Genomic DNA, 19,169 nt, shown 5'->3' with positions numbered 1-19,169 from the left:
GACCAACAGGGGAACCCACGTGGTCACAGACAAACTACACACAGACAGCTCCAGAGGTCAGGACTGTATTCTCAATTCCCTGACCAATGAAGGCAAACATGTTGTTGCCACTTTTAGTGAGTTATGGATCAACAGCCATTGGTCATGGACAACAGAGGTTAGTGATGGAGTTAATGCATTGTCTTGGTGCTGCAATGTTAGTTTTTCATGTTCCATTGTCACAAATCACTTTTCTTGCTGATGCACCTTCTCCTTTCCCATCAGCTCTGATGTAAGTCAGAGACATATTTGGATCTGTCTCATCTGTTGATCTGCCTTAGACTTGATAATGTGAGATCTTGGAGTATCAGTTTCATTGATGCCCTTAGTTTTATCCTTTGTTTTCATAAATGGAGCTTATACATGCACTAGTTGTCCTCTTCACAATTCAGGGAATAATTTAGTAGTGTCGTTGTGGTGTCAGCTTCCTTTTAATTTTACAGTCAGTCAGTTGCTGTTTTATTTTTGGTTTTGTGGAGGATGCATTTTGCTTGGCAAAGTTGTCTTGTACATTCTGCCACTCAGTAGCTCAACTGGTGATTTCATGTCAGTTTTCAGAAATACAGTAAAAAAAAGAGGCAACAATAAGGTATTCATTTTCTCTCCATGCTTGAAAAGAGATCTCTCAAATGTTTGGAAAGATCTCTCTAAAAACCAGTACCCTCTCTGATAGTATGAAGACGAGGTCACAATGGTGAATCCATATCACCCTGTAAACTCTAAGTTCTGCAGAACAAAATTGGGTTCCATTGCTACACATTAACTTCTCAGGAGTCCCTTGTTCTGTAAATTGGATTCAACTGCTGTTTATATCACTGTAGCTTTCAACTCTTTCATGCTCCTGCTGGATGGGAATGTAGCCATCTCAGTGTGGTCTTTTATCTTCTGTCTTACTCCTTCCCCCAGCTCTGTTCTGAGAGCTGTGGAGCCTCTACTCTTTCCCCAATTTAGGGGGGTTGATTGACTCAAAATATTAACTAATTTCTCTTTCCACAGATGCTGTTTGACTGGCTGAGTTCTTCCAGCATTTCTGTTTTTGTTTCAGATTCCAGCAGCTGCAGCTTTAACAGTTTTCTTCTACAACATGAGATACTATTCTTGGTTGTAGGTGAACAAATCAGCTCCATAGTATGTCACAGCCTCAGTGGTATCTCAATGCCCAGGATTTCTTCCTTGTTGTGTTATGGTACGTCAAAGTCATTGTGCATGTCCTTCCAGTTTACAGCTGGTCTTGCTCTTATTTGCATTTCTCTGTACCCACTTGGCCTTTGTGTGTCTTCTGGAATAATGCTCCTTGCATGTTTGTGAGTATAACATTTCTGGATCCACCTTCTTCCAGTGAGATGCCATCACTGATTTATGGCTAGTGCTGACAGTATTTCATCTTTTCAGGCCATCCCTGAATCATATGTTGAGAAAGAATCTGTAATTTCTTGTATTTATTAGTATCTATAACTTTGCTCCGCTTTTTTGATGCCACATTTACTAGGTAGTGCATCTTCCTGTCTAAACCTCTTATGCCATGCTTTTCCTACGGTGACAGTTGAGATAGTGCATCTACTTGTACCATTTATTTTCCTATTTTGTATTTCAAAGGAAAATCACAATCTGGAACCTAAAGACTAATCCTTGCAATTTTGCTGGCACCTTACACAGGTTTTTCTGGTACCTTTGCTCTTGGAGTCAGTGATCAGTTTATACTATAAACCTCCTCTCATAAAGATAAGTGTGGACTTTCTCACATCAGCATAAAAACTTTGTTCCTCATCTTCTACTACAGTGAGTGCTTTAGATGGAAATGCTATCAGTTTGCTTTCTTGTACTTGAGCTGTTCTTGAGTCTTTAATGGTGGCTTCTAGGTATAAAATTACAGGGTGTCTGTTTGTCCTGTTGCAGTAATAACAGGTTCATAATGCGCACATCATTTCCTTGAGCTTGTTCAAACTCAAGATGCGACCACTGGTATTATTCAACATGTTTTATCTAATGCTTTTCAGGTTTGCGAAATGTTGTAAAAAAGGAATGAAAGAATTTGTATACTGGTTTATCCCGAGAAGACTTTAGTTCTATCATGTTCATTGATGCTTCTAGTTCAGTGATAACTGTGACATTTTCTGGGCTTGGTTTCACTCCATCTGGTGTTTATAACCATTCCAAAGTACTGGCATTTTATTATTATAATATATTTCAGTTGGAACCTCTCCTTCTTAGTTCTTGCCATAGCCTCATGAAGATATGGTCACGTGTTCTGTCATCCATTCCCTTAATCTGGACATGATCAGCTATGGGCATCAGAATGTGTATCATCCAAATAGTCTGTGAATGTTGTCAAATAGCAAAGATTTCTTATCAAGCCTTTACGTTCAAGTCGCTATTTCTGGCATTGCTTACTAAAAACTTTGATTTCTGCCAATGTGGATGGGATTCCTTCTAGAGCTGAACTTGGATTGAGGTCCCTTTTCTTCACTTAATTCAAGTCTTTTGGAGGAAAACTCAGTTCGTTATGAGTTCATTAAAACTAATGTAGTTCATCCAGTTTGTCGGTTTAGTGAGTTCCAATTGCTGCTTCTGTTCCATCTATTGAGGTTCCTCTTCAGGCTTCATCTTCAGCTCAAATGGTGCCTTAATGGTTTTGCTTGGGTTTCAATGATGATGTGATATTCAAAACTGGCAATTTCAACAAAACATTCTGTGTACAATTGGATTGGGTGAATTTTGCTTCTTATAGAACAGCACTTTTCAATCAGCAGACACCCACAGTGCTGGAGGAATTCAGCAGACTATTTTCAGTTTTCTTTGTTGTCTATTCAGTCTTGTGATTTATTGAGATCTGCTTTGGATCCTTGTAGCTTCTCAGACCCAAGAGAGCAGTTCCTTCTGTATTTATGACATGCACAATTGAATTAACTTATTATCCTTTGTGTATCCACTGACTTGGATCATCCAAAGTTGTGGAATTCTACCTTCTCTGTACTCCATTAGTTTTACATTGTTTCTTTTCAGGATATTTTCTTTTGGGTAGCCATCTTCTTTCATGTTTTCAGGAAGATCTTCGAGGTATAATGTTACTTTTTTCTCCTACATCCAGTTTTATTTATATGTTAATGAATGTAGGATGTTCATTGCCCTTTTTTGATCTGGATGGCAGTTTAAATTTCACTTCTATGATAACTGCCACATTCAGATGTATGGTTCATGCTCATAGAACAGTACAGCACAGGAACAGGCCCTTTGGCTCACAATGTTATGCTGAACTAATTAAACTCCTAACTATAATTTGTTTATGTTTTCTTTGTGAATGTTGTGTATCTGATGCCATGTGCCTGTGATGCTGCTGCAAGTAAGTGCTTCATTACACCTGTACGTACATGTACTTGTGCATATGATAATAAACTCAACCTTGACTCTGAACTAAAGTAGTCCCTTCTGCCTGCACAATGTCCATATCCCTCCATTCTCTGCACATCCATTTGCCTACCTAATAGCCTCTTAAAACACCTCTATTATATTTGACTCCACTACCATCCCTAGCAGTGCATTGCAGGCACCCACCACTTTAAAAAGAAACTTGCCCCTCTCACCTTAAATGCATGCCCTCCAGACTTAGTTATTTCAACTCTGGGAAAAAGATACCACCTGTCTACTCTATCTACACTTCTCATAATCTTGTAAACTTCTATCAGGTTGGCTCTTGGCCTTTGCTGCTCCAGATAAAACAATCCAAGTTTGTCCAACATCTCTTTATCGCACATACCCTCTAAGCCAGGCAGCATCCTGGTAAACCCCTTCTGCACCCTCTCCAAAGCCTGCTCAAACTCTGATCATTCATGATGTCCTCATTCTGCTTTCGTCTTTTTTTTGCTCTCGCTACTCCATTTTCTCTATGCGTTTTCTCCATCAATTTTCAGATTTATCCCAATAAACAATCTGACCAATGTGCAGGGAAGTTTATTCACTGTACTTTTGCATTGTCTTCCACATCTACTGCATAGCCTCCTTTTAATCTGATTTTACTCTTTTGCTTTTGCTGTCTAACCTATGGAAAGCCATTTGCTTTCCCTTGACAGATCCAAAGATTGCCTTTTGTGTATTTTACCTTTTTATCGTAGCCTCCTCTGCTTCAGCTGTATCTTTAGCCTGTACAATGGTGAATGCCACTTACACAGTTGAAATGTTTTGTCTGTACTGAGCCACGGATATCTTCCCTCAACTTCCTGAAATCTACATTTACTGGCTGTATTTCTGAGCCATGCAAGGAAATCATCAAGTTTCATCTTCCCCTTGCCTCAGGGTATTTGTTTATCAATCCAGTATTTAATTTTGGCTCAAGGTGAACACTGAATTTTTCAAAGATCTTGTCAGGATTTCTACTTTCAGTCTCTAACTTCTCAACGGTTGAAAAGATTTAATCCTCTCTCCTCTTCCCTTCCACAAAAACAACATAGTTGTCCTTCTCTGCAGCCCCTGTGCCTTTTCAGAAACAGTAGAATGTCAATTTACATTCTTGTTTAAATTTTCTGAATTCCTCTGCAACATCAGCAGCTTCCCAGTTCATCATGGGCAGGAGCTATACAGTTGTAGCAGCCATTTTCCAAAGAGATAGTCACTAGAGACAATCATCATAAGCTAATATTGATATTTTTTTAAAAATTCAGCACTTACACCATTTGTGCAATATAGAATATTTCTTATTTATTCACTGATCTGCTGCCACCATGTTACAACTTGTTAGTTTGCAAGGTGCTATTCATTAATAGGATTTCAAAACTTTATTCTTTCAGATTCATGCCAAGTGATAACATGTGTATTAAATGCAATGAATATTGTGTGCAAATAAATAACGTAGAACAATTGCAGGATAGTACATCATTGCTTAACAACGTAGTTCCTTACTCATTCTTGGTGTGGGTGTGGCAGAGATTTGGCTAGAGGCATTTTTATGACACAGCTCATTAAAGAGTCCATCAACTTGATTCAAATGGTCCTTGAATATATCAATGCGAAAACAAATTCATGAGTGTTGTCCTCTTCTTCCTCATGGATTCTTTCCATTTTAGTTACAATTTCTGTTATTGACATGTGTATTGCTCCAGAAATTGAAACTGAAATTAATTTACAAATATTGAGCTGGGACAGAAACTCTGAAATCCAACAGACATTTTTGCTAGAAGCCAAAAATTGATAACAATACAGTAATTTAAGGTCAGATTTATTCTTCTCATTTGTTTCTTCAACAATAAATCACCTTCTGTTTCTTCAGCAATAAATCACCTTTTGTTTCTTATACCTACCCCAAATTCTGACCACAGTTTTACCCTTCCAGCCTTTATCACAGCCATCACAGCACTAACCAGCCCATCCCTCGAAAGAGATCAATCAGTAGCCCATATACACATTTTGAAAAATACATGCAGCTTTCTTCAAGTAACAGAGACAAATTCTGTTTGGGTGACATTCATCAGCAGCATAGAATTCTTTTTGAGAGTGTTCATTGTTTTTTCATGAGTTAAAAATCAAAAATTCAAATCCTATATACAGCACATTTAGGACTAATAATTAGCAATGAAGTTTCCAGACAGGCAAGGTTTGCAATGTTGTCCAAAATGATCCAATACTATTATACTTGCATAAGTTGCTAATGTTGCACTGATGGAATTGGAAGCAAATTATCTTGCCATACACCTTTTGAAGATTCAGAGCCATGTCCCTGCTACTAATATGGTTCAAGTAAGATTGCTAGAGTCTACACTAGAGGAACAAAGGACTGCAGATGCTGGAATTTAGATGAAAGACACCATGATGCTGGAGGAACTCTGCAGGCCAGGCAGCATCCGTGGAGAAAAGCAGGCAGTCAATGTTTCAGGTCTGCACCCTTCTCCAGGACTGAAGATAGGAAAAGGGGAAGCCCAATATATAGGAGGGAAAAGTAGAACGGTGATAGGCGGACAAAAGAGGGGAGGCGAGGTGCGCACAAGATGGTGATAGGTAGTGCAGATAATAGATAGGTGCAGATAATGGATAGATGCAGGTAACAGATAGTGATAGGCAGGTGTGGGAGAGGAAAGGAGAGCAGAACCACCGGAGGATGGGTCAAAGGTAAGGAGAGAGAAAAGAAGGGGCGTGGGAAAAAGAGAGAGAGGCTAGGAAAGGGAAGAAAAGAAGAGGCATTGTTGGGGGGTGGTGGTGGGGCCTACTTAAAGTGGGAGAATTCAATGTTCATGCCATTAGGCTGCAAGGTTCCAAGACAGAACATGAGGTGCTGTTCCTCTGGTTTGTGCTTGGAATTCTCCTGGCAGTGAAGGAGGCAGAGGACTGACATATCAGTGACAGTGTGGGAGGGGGAGTTGAAGGGTCCTGACCCGAAACATTGCCCACCTGCTTTTCTCCACAGATGCTGCCTGGCCTGCTGAGTTCCTCCAGCATCATGGTGTTTTGCTGGAGTCTACACATTGTAGTTTTTGGAAACCTTCTACACCCCAGAATTCACTGATCATCGTCTAATGCTCTAACTTTTTTTCATGAACACTTTGCATCACTATTTCCAGTAATGATGAATAGGTAAGGAGGATCCAAGATTTGGAAGACAGACTATAGTACAGCACTTAGAGTACTTCAAAATGGGTTGAATAAACCCAAGTAAAAATAAAACATAAAAACTAATTGCACTTTCTGAAAGATTAGCTGTAGTTTGTGAAGTTATATATTGTTGCAATGTCAGTTCTTATTTTTATCATTAACTCAGTACAATAGGATAAAGAATTATTTTACACAAGTCATTCAGCACAGGCATTCTTTCCACCAAGCAGTACTTAATGATTAATGATAAAACCTGTGATATATAATGATATAAATATCAATTTAAATATAGAATGTGTGCCTTCACTTTGAGTAGAGAACTGAAATGAGTAAAAAAAAGTTCAAATGATAAGTAGATCATATCCTTGAGCCATTCTTGTTCCTGCTCATTTCAATTTCAATTGAAAAAACCCCAGCCTTGATTTTTCACAGTCCTAAATAACAATTAGCAATATCTTGCGATCTACTAACAAAATAACTGATGCATATGACATTAAACATTGCTTAATGTCAGAAGATTTACTGAGAAGCAGTAGCAAGAAACACAGTCGATAATGCATTTTTAATAATAATCAATTAGCTCTCCTGAAGCAGGCAATAAAATATATAAACAACAGGAATTTATGAATTCAGCTGTGGTTAACTTTATATTTTTGTAAAATGGAAATGGAAAACTTGTGATAGATCATGAAAAGTACTCTTTTATGGTAAGACAGCATATCTAAGGAATAGAAAACAGTTTTACACAGGAAGACAAGCCTCAAAAGGACAGAACCAAGTGGGTGGACACTTCGTACATATGAATCAAAATATACACCTCTTGGAGAACTATGGGGACTATGCAATAGGTATCTATTTTGGTGGCAGAGCAAAAATGTGAAACAAGATTGTTGGTCATTTAAAATTGCAGCAACTCCCTTGGAGCTGAATGAAAATAGATAATTCATGCAAATTACATTACACAAAGAATTGACTAGCATTTATATAGCAACTTAAAGAGAGAATTCCAGACCTTTAAGTCTTGGTAGTAAAATGGTAGAGCAATTAGTTTTGAAATTAGATTATTAAAATTGAGTAACCTCAGTGCATTTTGTAGATGATGTACATTGCACCCACCATGCAATGTACATCATCTACAAAATGCACTAAAGTTACTCAATTGCGAGACAACGTAGGGAAGAACACAGCGAGAGATGAATGGAACTTGGGATGAATTAGGGCAGAGTTTAGAATAAGTTGAAAAAGGGTAGAACATGAGAGACCAACAAGAAATTGATTAGATGGAAGTGCTTTTGGGTGAGTGGCAACAGGGAGAGATAAGTGCGAGAGGGCAAGGGAAGGGAGCACATGAGAGAGGGAGAAGGGGAAAGAGAGCATGATCAAATAGTGAGGGGAAAGGAGATGAGGGCGAGAGAGAGAAAGAAGTGGGAGTGCAAAAAGAGGGAGAGTGAACAGTGAGAGTGAGTGGGCAAGCAAGCAGCAAAAGAGAATGAGTAGGAATTGGTGTTGGTGCACAATGATGTGCTGAAAATGTACATTGTGACCTTTCCTATTCTTATTTCAACTCAAAGTAATAATAATTTAGTAAAGGGGCCAAGAAAAATAATGGATGTATCCAAGTAAAACTTCATTATGTGGAAATTGCCTTTATTTTTGAATGATGTTACCAAGGGATAGCATGTGGATGAGAAATGGAGTTAAAGATAAATCCTTGGAAGACACCTAAAGTAATAGTGGATGGATGAGAAGGGAAGCGATTTGCAGATGATATTCTGGTTCTAAGTAGACAGAAGGTATTTGGCCTCACCCAGATGAATGATAGTAGAAGAACATTGGAGGAGGAATGGTTACCCATGACAAAGACTGCAGATGTATGAAGGAAGGAGGAGAGATTTGCCACAATCAGCCATTGCAGTCACAATGAATTCATTAATGAAATTATTGTCAAACAAATAGAATATACAGCAAAAATATAAAACCACTGGAATTTAAGTTTAATTATAACAGAGAGATTTAAAAGGATTAGATTACATGTGACAAGGGCAAAAACTTACATTTATATTTTACTTCCAAGATAACCAATGGGAAAAGACACAATATAGCGGGAACAAAGTGAAGGCAACACATAAGTTTTGATACTTTTACAAGTGGGAGAAAGGAAACAAAATTAAGTTTAGAAACTGTATGTCATAATTCTGGAAAATGGTTCTCAAGTAGGGCTATTGTGCAACTTAAATAAAATCATTTGTGACTGATACATTCATTGTGCATTAATTGCAGTTTCAATAGCATTATTAAACAATAGAATACCAGTAATTTATGTTTTTTAATTAGTTAAATGTTTTAATAGTTTTAAAAACCTTCAATGTGTATTTTCTAAACGGATTTGACACTGATCCACTACAATGTTCAATTCTATTTGCAATTCATCAGCAAATAAAGCAGTTTATGCCTGCAGACAGCAAGTCCTGGACAACATACAGGTATAGGATGATAAGCTGTTGTGTCTTGAAAATGCCAGTCTGGCCATGGTCTAACCACTTACACCTGACTTTCAATACCATTACCATCACCAAGATTCAATCAACATTCTAGGGTTCACCACTGACCAGAAGTTTAACTGGACAAGGCACATAAAAACCATGGCTACCAATCAGGTCAAAAGCTGGGTATTTGCAACAAATTCAGGAGAAAGTAGCCCACTGGACGGGCATGCCATTAACTACCCTCACCATTCATTCCCTCTGCCATCATTGCACGGAGGGTGCATTGTACATCATCTACAAAATGCACTGAAGTTACTTGCCTGGGGTACTCCAATAGCACCTCCAAACAAGTGTTCTCATTTTCCAAATAAGGACTAGTGCAGCAGCTGCATGCCCAAGTGCAGATTCCCCTCCAAGTTATGCACCATCCTGACATATCACTATCCCATCATCATCACTGGACCTAAAATCTGGAATTCCCAAGTGAGCAGCCATGTGGGAACACCTTCACACAGAACTGCTTCACACAGAACTGCTTGGGCACTGGCAATAAGTGGTGCCCTTAACAATGATGCCCAAATGCAGACCATTTCCTTGTTAACAAAGACAGCCAATGCAAAATTAATGCTTTCCTGTTAATTGTACACATTAATTGTTACTAATTGTTAGTCCTACTCTGAAGTCTGACTATACATAATGGATAGGGAAAAGTGTTCAGATGCATAAAATATCAGTTTATAAAATTGTTATCCAGAATAGAGAGCCAGGGAATATTGTAGAAGGATAGAACAAGGCCACATAGGATTTTGAAACTGAGGTTTTGAAATTAGTGCAATAGGGAAACGAGGAGTTTCGCAAAACAAATGAAAGATGATAATTTCGCTTCAGCATATTTAAAATTGAATGTTGTATTGAAGACAACAATTGATTGGCACCTACTTAGTGCCAAGGGTTTAGATGGGACGCAATTTGTTAAGTGTGTCCAGGACAGATTCCTGACACAGTATGTTGACAGGCCGACTAGAGGGAATGCCATATTAGATCTAGTTTTAGGTAATGAACCGGGACAGGTGACAGATCTATCAGTGGGTGAGCATTTGGAGGACAGTGACCATTGTTCCATAACCTTTAGAATTGTCATGGACAGGGATAGGAGCAAAAAGGGCGAGAAGATATTTAATTGGGGAAAGGCAAATTATGAGGCTATAAGGCGAGAACTTGGGAGTGTAAATTGGGATGACATTTTTGAAGGGATATGTACTGTAGAGATGTGGTCGATGTTCAGGGATCTTTTGCAGGATGTTAGGGATAAATTTGTCCCGATGAGGCAGAGAAGGAATGACAGGGTGAAGGAACCGTGGGTGACAAGAGAGGTGGAACAACTAGTTAGGAAGAAGGCGGCAGCATACATAAGGTGTAAGCAGCAAGGATCGGACAGGACTCATGAGGAATATAGAGTAGCAAGGAAGGAACTTAAGAAAGGGCTGAGGAAAGCAAGAAGGGGACATGAAAAGGCTTTGGCGAGTAGGGTTAAGGAGAATCCCAAGGCTTTTTTCTGGTATGTAAAGAGCAGAAGGATGGCTAGGGTAAAGGTAGGTCCGATTAAAGACAAAGGTGGGATGATATGCTTGGAAGCTGTGGAAGTGGGTGAGGTTCTCAATGAATACTTCTCTTCAGTATTCACCAAAGAGAGGGGTTTTGATGATGCTGAGGACAGTGTTGGTGTGGGTAATGTTCTAGAGTATGTAGATACTAAGAGAGAGGATGTGTTGTTGTTAGATAATATTAGGACAGATAAGTCCCCAGAGCCTGATGGAATATTCCCCAGGCTGCTTTGTGAGGCAAGGAAGGAGATTGCCGAACCGTTGGTTAGGATCTTTGAGTCCTCGTTGTCCACAGGGATGGTACCGGAGGATTGGAGGGTGGCGACTGTTGTCCCCTTATTCAAAAAAGGTAGTAGGGGTAGTCCAGGGAATTACAGGCCAGTGAGCTTTACATCTGTGGTGGGTAAGCTGTTAGAAAGGATTCTAAGAGATAGGATCTATGAGCATTTAGAGAATCATGGACTGATTAGGGACAGCCAGCATGGCTTTGTGAAGGAAAGATTTTGCCTTACAAGCCTGATAGGGTTCTTTGAGGAAGTGACCAGGAAGATTGATGAGGGTAGTGCAGTGAATGTGGTCTACATGGATTTCAGTAAGGCGTTTGACAAGGTTCCGCATGGTAAGCTTCTTCAGAAGGTCAGAGGCCAAGGGATCCAGGGAGGCTGGGCCGTGTGGATTCAGAATTGGCTTGCCTGTAGAAAGCAGAGGGTTGTAGTGGAAGGAGTGCATTCAGATTGGAGGGCTGTGACTAGTGGTGTCCCACAGGGATCAGTTCTGGGACCTCTACGTTTTGTGATATTTATTAACAACTTAGATGAAGGGGTGGAAGGGTGGGTTAGCAAGTTTGCAGATGACACAAAGATTGGTGGTGTGGTGGGTAGTGTGGAGAGCTGTCGAAGCTTGCAGAGGGATATTGATAGGATGCAGAGCTGGGCTGACAAGTGGTAGATGGAGTTCAATCCAGAGAAGTGTGAGGTAGTACACTTTGGAAGGACAAACTCCAAGGCAGAGTACAAGGTAAATGGCAGGATTCTGGGTAGTGTGGAGGATCAAAGGGACCTGGGGGTTCATATCCACAGATCACTGAAAGTCGCCTCACAGGTAGATAGGGTAGTTAAGAAAGCTTATGGGATGTTAGCTTTCACAAGTCAGGGGATCGAGTTTAAGAGCCGCGAAGTGATGATGCAGCTTTACAAAACTCTGGTTAGGCCACACTTAGAGTACTGTGTCCAGTCCTGGTCGCCTCATTATAGGAAGGATGTGGAGGCGTTGGAAAAGGTGCAGAGGAGATTTACCAGGATGCTGCCTGGATTAGAGAGTATGGATTATGAGGAGAGACTAAAGGAGCTAGGGCTGTTCTCATTGGAGAGGAGGAGGATGAGGGGAGACATGATAAAGATATACAAGATATTGAGACCAATAGAGAGAGTGGACAGCCAGCACCTCTTTCCCAGGGCACCAATGCTCAATACAAGAGGGCATGGCTTTAAGTTAATGGGTGGGAAGTTCAAGGGAGATGTCAGAGGGAGGTTTTTCACCCAGAGAGTGGTTGGTGCATGGAATGCGCTGCCTGGGGTGGTGGTGGAGGCTGATACACTGGACAAGTTCAAAAGATTGTTAGATAAGCATATGGAGGAATTTAAGATAGAGGGATATGTGGGAGGAAGGGGTTAGATAGTCTTAGGCGTGGTTTGAAGGGCAGCACAACATGGTGAGCCAAAGGGCCTGTATTGTTCTATGGTTCTACAACTGAATCATTGTGGCCCATTTTACATTATCCAAATTACAATGCCAACCTTCTCACCACTGATAAATGCAAAAGAGCACATAGAATAAAGTACAATTAATGAGGAAGAATCAATGGATACTCTCAGTAACCACTGCTCCATCACTTTAACACCAAAACTGACCAACTAACTTTCTTACTTACTTTTAAATTCGTAATCACAATCACATCATTAGAAGACGTCCAATATAAACAGCATTATGTAGTCATGCTTTGCCAAGTCTCTCAAATCTGCTTTTTTACCACTCTCCCAGCCCACCTTCCCATCTTTTGCCTTTAACACTGCCTTAATCCCAGTGTTCTGGATGAATCGAGTTAATGCTAAGTGGAACCTAAGAAGTAAGCAAAGAGGATATTGGAGAAATGGACCATCGGTGACACTGAACAAAGATTTCAGAAGCAATGGGAAAATGATAATAATGGAGGACAAACAAATAAATGGCATTGTGAAATATGGATCAGATATACAATTTGAAGCTCAGCCCACAATTTAACAGGACAGAGAGATTACGCACTTGCAAGTTCATTATGGGCAATGTGGTTGCAAGAAAGAATCAATGTGTCAGATGTAAGTTTCTGCTGGGAGACTTGAGTCTTTATAAGGATTGCAGAAATCAAATTGGCAAAGATAATTTGGAAAATGAAGTCATACAATACATTTTAGATGGTTTCCTGCACTGATATCCCCTTGAATGAATGAGGGAACAGGCTATCTTAGATCTTAACTTGTCTAATGAGCCAGGATTAAATCGTGGCTTTGCAGTGAAGGATCCTCCAGGAAAGGTTTTTCTTTTGGGGATGTAACAACAGCATAAATCATAGGGAATCAGTAGATGTAACAAATATGGTTATTTTTCCAATATGAGCATTCAAAAAGGTGCAAACAAACCTAAAAATACGTAAAATAAAATGTCTGTGTGTTCCACACATAGCTCAGTAACAAAACAACCTAGAAATCTGAAATATTGCATGCAAGTTAGGTTTAGCACAAGGATGTACTAAAACCCTCAATGATAAGGGACCCTCCATAGCCCAAAGGGGACCTAATTTTAATTTCCCCATTGAAAATTGAGATTTTTTTCAGATCTATTTTTGAAGTACAAAATATTTGGGTGGACACAACCACAATACTTTTGGTCTACCTGAACCATAAAGAGAAACTGAAACTTTGTACACTGAGTGTCTGCGAGAGACCAGCTATGAGTTAAACTAGCTAGACATATGTATCCAAGAGAAAGAACCAAGTTCAGTGAGATACTAAAGAAACACCTTAAATAATATTACAAAGGCTATCTACAATGATGAGGGGATCATTTTTTGGTTGCTTCTGCTGGAATGGAATTAATGTTAAAAAATTAATTCTTATTAATCTACTTTTGGCTAATGCCTTGAAGACAAAATATGATTGCCCTAGTGGTGACATTATCAGGCATTGCTTCAACACTTTTGACTTCCTTTAAATTTAATAAATGTGGAGACTCCAATATGTAACATTAGTCAGGGAAATTCAAAGGATAAAATACTAAGAAATTATAAACTTATTGTCTGGGATGAATGTACAATGGCTCACAAAACAGCAATTGAAGTATTAGATCAAAAGTTGCATGATCTTAGATACATTTTAATGGGAGGTGTTACTTTAGTGCTAGCAAGAGATTTTCATCAAATTCTGCCACTAATTCCACAAGGTACTAAAGCAGGTGAATTAAAAGCCTACATTAAAGCACCATATATTTGGGAAAATGTTAAACGGTTACACTTGAAAAACCAATATGCAAGCACATTTATCACCAAATCCAACTGCAAGAAGGTTTGCTTTGAATTTATTCGAAGTAGGAAATGGGGAAGTTAAACACAAAGGCTCAATGGGAATGATTTTGATGAAAAACATGGACTGAATTGTTACATCACTTCATGATCTGAATCAAGCTGTTTTTCCAAATGTTACTCAACAGTATTTGAATTACCAATGGTTGCGTGAAAGAGCAATTTTAGCACTAACAAATGATACAATGCAGGTCATGAATAAAGACCTTTTTTCGCAGCTTCCCAGACCACCTGTACAATATAAATCTATTGACAGTGTGACAGACAGTGACGAGGCTGTACATTTTCCTGTTGAATTTTTAAACTGTCACCTACTGGTGTGCCATCACATAATCTTGAACGAAAAGGAGATCCAGTCATGCCACTCAGAAATTTGGATCCACCAACAGTAAGCAATGGCACAAGATTTTCAGTTCAAAAATTATTACAACGTGTAACTGAAGCTACAATAACAACTGGCAATGCTGTTGCGGAAAATGTTTTCATCCCTCAGATACCATTTATCCTATCTGAACTAGCTTTTCCATTTAAGCAACTTCAGTTTCCTCTTCAACTTAGTTTTCTATGAACATTAACAAGGTGCAAGGAAGCATTAAAGATTGTTGGCCTTAATTTTGAAACTCAATGCTTTTCCCATGGTCAGCTACATGTTGGCTGCTTCAAGGTTTGAGATAAAAATAATCCATACATTTTTACATCTGATTCAGATGAAAGAAGTGTTGTATATTCTGAAGCACTGCAGAGAGTAGTGGACTCAACCCAATACATCACAGGCATATCACTCCCCACCATCAAAAGTGGTGCTGCCTTCACCATCTGGGGCATGCCATCTTCTTGCAGCTACCATTTGGCAGGAGGTACAGAAGCCTGAAGTCCCATGCCCCGAGGTTCAAGAACAGCCACTTCCCTTCAACCACTCAGTTTTTGAACCAACCTGTAGAACACTAATCTCTACCTCAGTATAGCCACACTATGACCACTTGGACTACAATGGACTTTGTTTTTTTTTGTTCTAATTGTGTTTTTTCTTGCATAATTTTGTACACGTTCAATTTATGTTTTCCTTGTGAATGTTGCATCTCTAATGCTATGTGCCTGTGATCCTGCTGCAAGTAATTTTCTCACTGCACCTGTGCATACATGTACCTCTGCATATGACATTAGACTGGCTTTGAAGTATTCACAAAAACTGCTTCTATCCACTTGGAATATGCATCTTCTACAATCATGATTATTGTTCCTATAAATGGACTAGCAGAATCCACGTGTATCTTCAACAATAGCTTGTTCAGCCAAATACATGGGGGATTGAGAATAGCTATTGATGGATTCTTGTTTGATCCTGACAGCATCCTCTGCTACTTTCTCTGTAGCTGTGACACTTTACTCTGTACTGTTATTGTTTTTACCTGTACTACCTCAATGCACTCTGTACTACCTCAATGCACTCTGTACTACCTCAATGTAACTGCACTGTGTAATGAATTGATCTGAACAATCGGTATGCAAGACAAGTTTTTCACTGTACCTCGGTACAAGTGACAATAATAAACCAATACCAATCTATTTCAGGCCATCAGGCAAAACCCCTGGAAACTTGCTTCACCTGAGATATACCTGGGTGTCCTTAAAGCAAATGCATCAGAATAACTGCTCTTTCTTGTGGTGGAACAGCAGTTCTGGATTGCTACAGAACCACACTATTCTGGATACTTTGTTTATAATCTATTCTGTAAAATGTATGATTTTCATATTCATCTTTCCATCCCCTACATGAGAAAATAGGGTCACATCTCATCAGGATAGCAACCTGTGGAGCTGTGACAAAGTACTGTCCATTTTACAATAAAAATCCAACAAACTGCTATCAAATTGGTGGAGCTGTTTGCCTCCCTGGTCCTCCCCTTCTGCCCAAACCTTTATCCTCTGCTTGCATCCTTGTTGTTTTACATGCATTGATCTCACTCCCGTTCTGTGCTCAATTTCTTTTTACAATTTGCTTTTTCTTTGTTTATACTTCTCATCCTGCCTGTCCTTTTGAATATCTTTTTCCTTCCACTCTTGAACACAATTTCTGTCTCTGCTTCTTTTCGGTTCCATCTCTCTCTCTCTCTCCCTCGCTCATTGCATGACTCTTCGCTTTTCTCTGAACTCTAGGGGGGTGGGGGGGGGTTGCAAGAAAGCTCATCAGTCAAAATGTGACTGTTTATCTAAAATAAAGTGTGGGTTTAGTAACTTCTAAGCTTCAACTTGCAGTCTACAGACAAATGTCAATCGAGCACGTGACATGCTTGCTCGAACCCGTAGCTATCATTTCTCTTCAGTTATCAGTAGCTTTTAGAACTATATTGAATTTAAGTCCTAGACTGAAACTTGAGACCAAATAAAAGTGTTAAATGAAAAGTCCAGGTTTGAATTATAAACAAACAAAAATGGAATATTCTTTGAGAGCTTTTCTGCTGGGTACTTCTTGGCTCCCAACATTTTCTTATTTCCCTGCTGGAAATGATAGGAGATACACAACATAAATCACATATTGGCAGTTGTATTGTAATGTTATTAAAATGACAGTCATATGGCCCAATGTTGTTATTGGGCAAATAATATAGGGAGAGGCTGGGCAGGCTAGGACATGATTCTTTAGAACACAAGTGTGACCTTATAGAGGTGTATAAAATCATGAGAGGTAGGGATAGGGTGAACCTGTAGTCTTTTCTCACCAGGGAAGGGGAACTAAAAACTAGAGAACATAGGTTTGAGAGAGATAAAAGATTTTGAAGGGACTCAAGGGGCAACTTCTTCATGCAGAGGATGGTGTGCACATGGAATCAGCTGCGATAGAAAATGGTTGTGCCAAATACAAAAACAACACTTAAAAGACATTTGCATAGGTGCATGATAGGAGGGATTTAGATAAATATGTGCCAAATGCAGGCAAATGGAACTAGCTTGGCGGGCATCATGGTTAGCAGGAATAAAATGGGCTGAAGGACCTGTTTCCATGCTGTGTGGCTCTATGATTTGTTTTTTTTACATCCTGGTTTTTGATTAGCAGCACAATACATTACATAATTTCCATAATTAAAGACCTTCAATTTTTAATTTTTGTTTTCACTACTGCAAGAAGGCTTATTAGAACCAATTTCTTTGTTCACATAAACCTCTCTCAACAGCCTGGAAAAATCTTACATCTCTGGTTCAACCCTATGACTGATGGATCACCCTCACTGCTGATAATGAGCCAGGACATTGCCTACAGCCATAGGTTTCTTTGAATGTGGGTGTATAGGACACTAAGTGAAAGCACAAGGGATCTGCAGGATAATTTCAATATCACCATAAAAATTATCCATATCTTGGAAAATGGACAAGGCAGTCATCCCACCATCTCTTCTACCCAATCATTCCCCACTCACCTGCTCATTCATCCAGTCAAACTCAGTGCTTCTCAGGCCCATCCATAAGCCTGTACAACTTCTTCTCCATTCGCTTGTTTACTTGATAGGCAACTCTGTGAACAAAAATGAAAGAAAACTGGTGAGAGACAAAAAAATTCAAGCCAACAAGAGAGAATATATTGGAAAGAAAACAGTATCAAAAGTCAACAACAAAGGAGAAAGTGGGGGGGGGGGGGTGAAAAGAATAATGGAGGAATAAAGAGGAGTGAAGATTGAGATAGAAATAAAAGAGGGAAAGGCAAATAGAGGGAAAGAGATTAAAAGGGAGAGCAGACAAGACAAAAAAATGCTGAGATAAAACCGAAGAGGAGAAAGAAAAGGGAATGATGAAAACAATCATGAGAGCAAAAAATTAAATTGAAGGATGGTGGCAAAAAAAGCCATAAAGAGAGACAAATATGTAAAGGAGGAAAGAAAATATATTGTTGGAAGTATATTAACATGGACACCCATTGTTAGGTACACAGAGCCCAAAAATTAGAAGCTACGGTGGTGCTAAATTACACAACTGAATTGTGTTTTTCCAAAACTTTTAACATTTTGTTACAATAAAATTAGGTGGCAAATATTTAATTGCTTCCTCCTTCTGACATCCTGTGAAAACAATGTCAGAACTTCTTCACATGTGATTTAGATCCAAAGAGGGTGACAGAGTGTAAAAAAAAAACTGTCATCTGTGCCAGCTCTTTCATAATAATAATCCAAAGATAATTCCATTGTCCAACTCAACAGAAAAGACTGGAAGCACTCAGCAGGTCAAGCAGCAACCACAGGCAGAGAACAGAGACAATGTTTCAGGTGAAGGACCATTTATCACAATGGTATTCTACATCTCTGATTTACATTACATAAAATATTTATCCAATTTTATTATAAAAGATACAATAGTCTTTGCCACAACTAGTCTGTATAAAAAAACTATAATCTCTCATTTCAATCAATTGTAAAATAATTGAAATTATTGGTGATACCTCAGTTTGAGACTATATTTCCACACTGAACTTAAATAAGTGGATTGTGCCAAGAACAAAACCAGGCCAATTACTGACTCAAAACTTCCCCAAAATGAGCTACAGTATTTACCCCTCCTCCAGTTCTTGTCAAACAACTTATTGTCAATGGAATTGTTCTATTTCCATTTATACCAAATACCTCATTTTTTTGCCTCTGAAACATCTTGTTAAACACGTTCTGAACATTAATAAGCATTAATAATTATTCAATTTCCTTCATCTATCCAATTGGTCAACTCTTCAAACAAAATACTAAATTTGTCAGTCATGACTTATCTTTACTACTAACAGCATTTCTAATGCTTCCTAATTTGCTCTTGAATTATTGTCATTTATTTGTCACAACTAACTGTAAACAAACTGTCTACAGCTAGTCTGTT

The 19,169-nt window shown here is 39.0% G+C and overlaps 1 protein-coding gene across 2 annotated transcripts in view; it reads right to left on the bottom strand.

The window, feature by feature from the left end:
- The window catches only part of nrxn1a (neurexin 1a), a 1,334,105-nt gene that overhangs the window by 1,301,331 nt on the left and 13,605 nt on the right, over nucleotides 1-19,169 (bottom strand). For both annotated transcript variants that reach the window (XM_052010794.1, XM_052010792.1), the window contains exon 2: nucleotides 17,735-17,829. The gene's annotated coding sequence lies outside the window, so the exon portion shown is untranslated. The remainder of the gene's footprint in view (nucleotides 1-17,734; nucleotides 17,830-19,169) is intronic.

The sequence above is a fragment of the Pristis pectinata genome, chromosome 3 (assembly GCF_009764475.1).
Source record: "Pristis pectinata isolate sPriPec2 chromosome 3, sPriPec2.1.pri, whole genome shotgun sequence".
NCBI lineage: Eukaryota > Metazoa > Chordata > Chondrichthyes > Rhinopristiformes > Pristidae > Pristis > Pristis pectinata.
The sequence above is the reverse complement of the archived record's forward strand: the minus strand, read 5'-3'. Positions and strand labels throughout refer to the sequence as shown.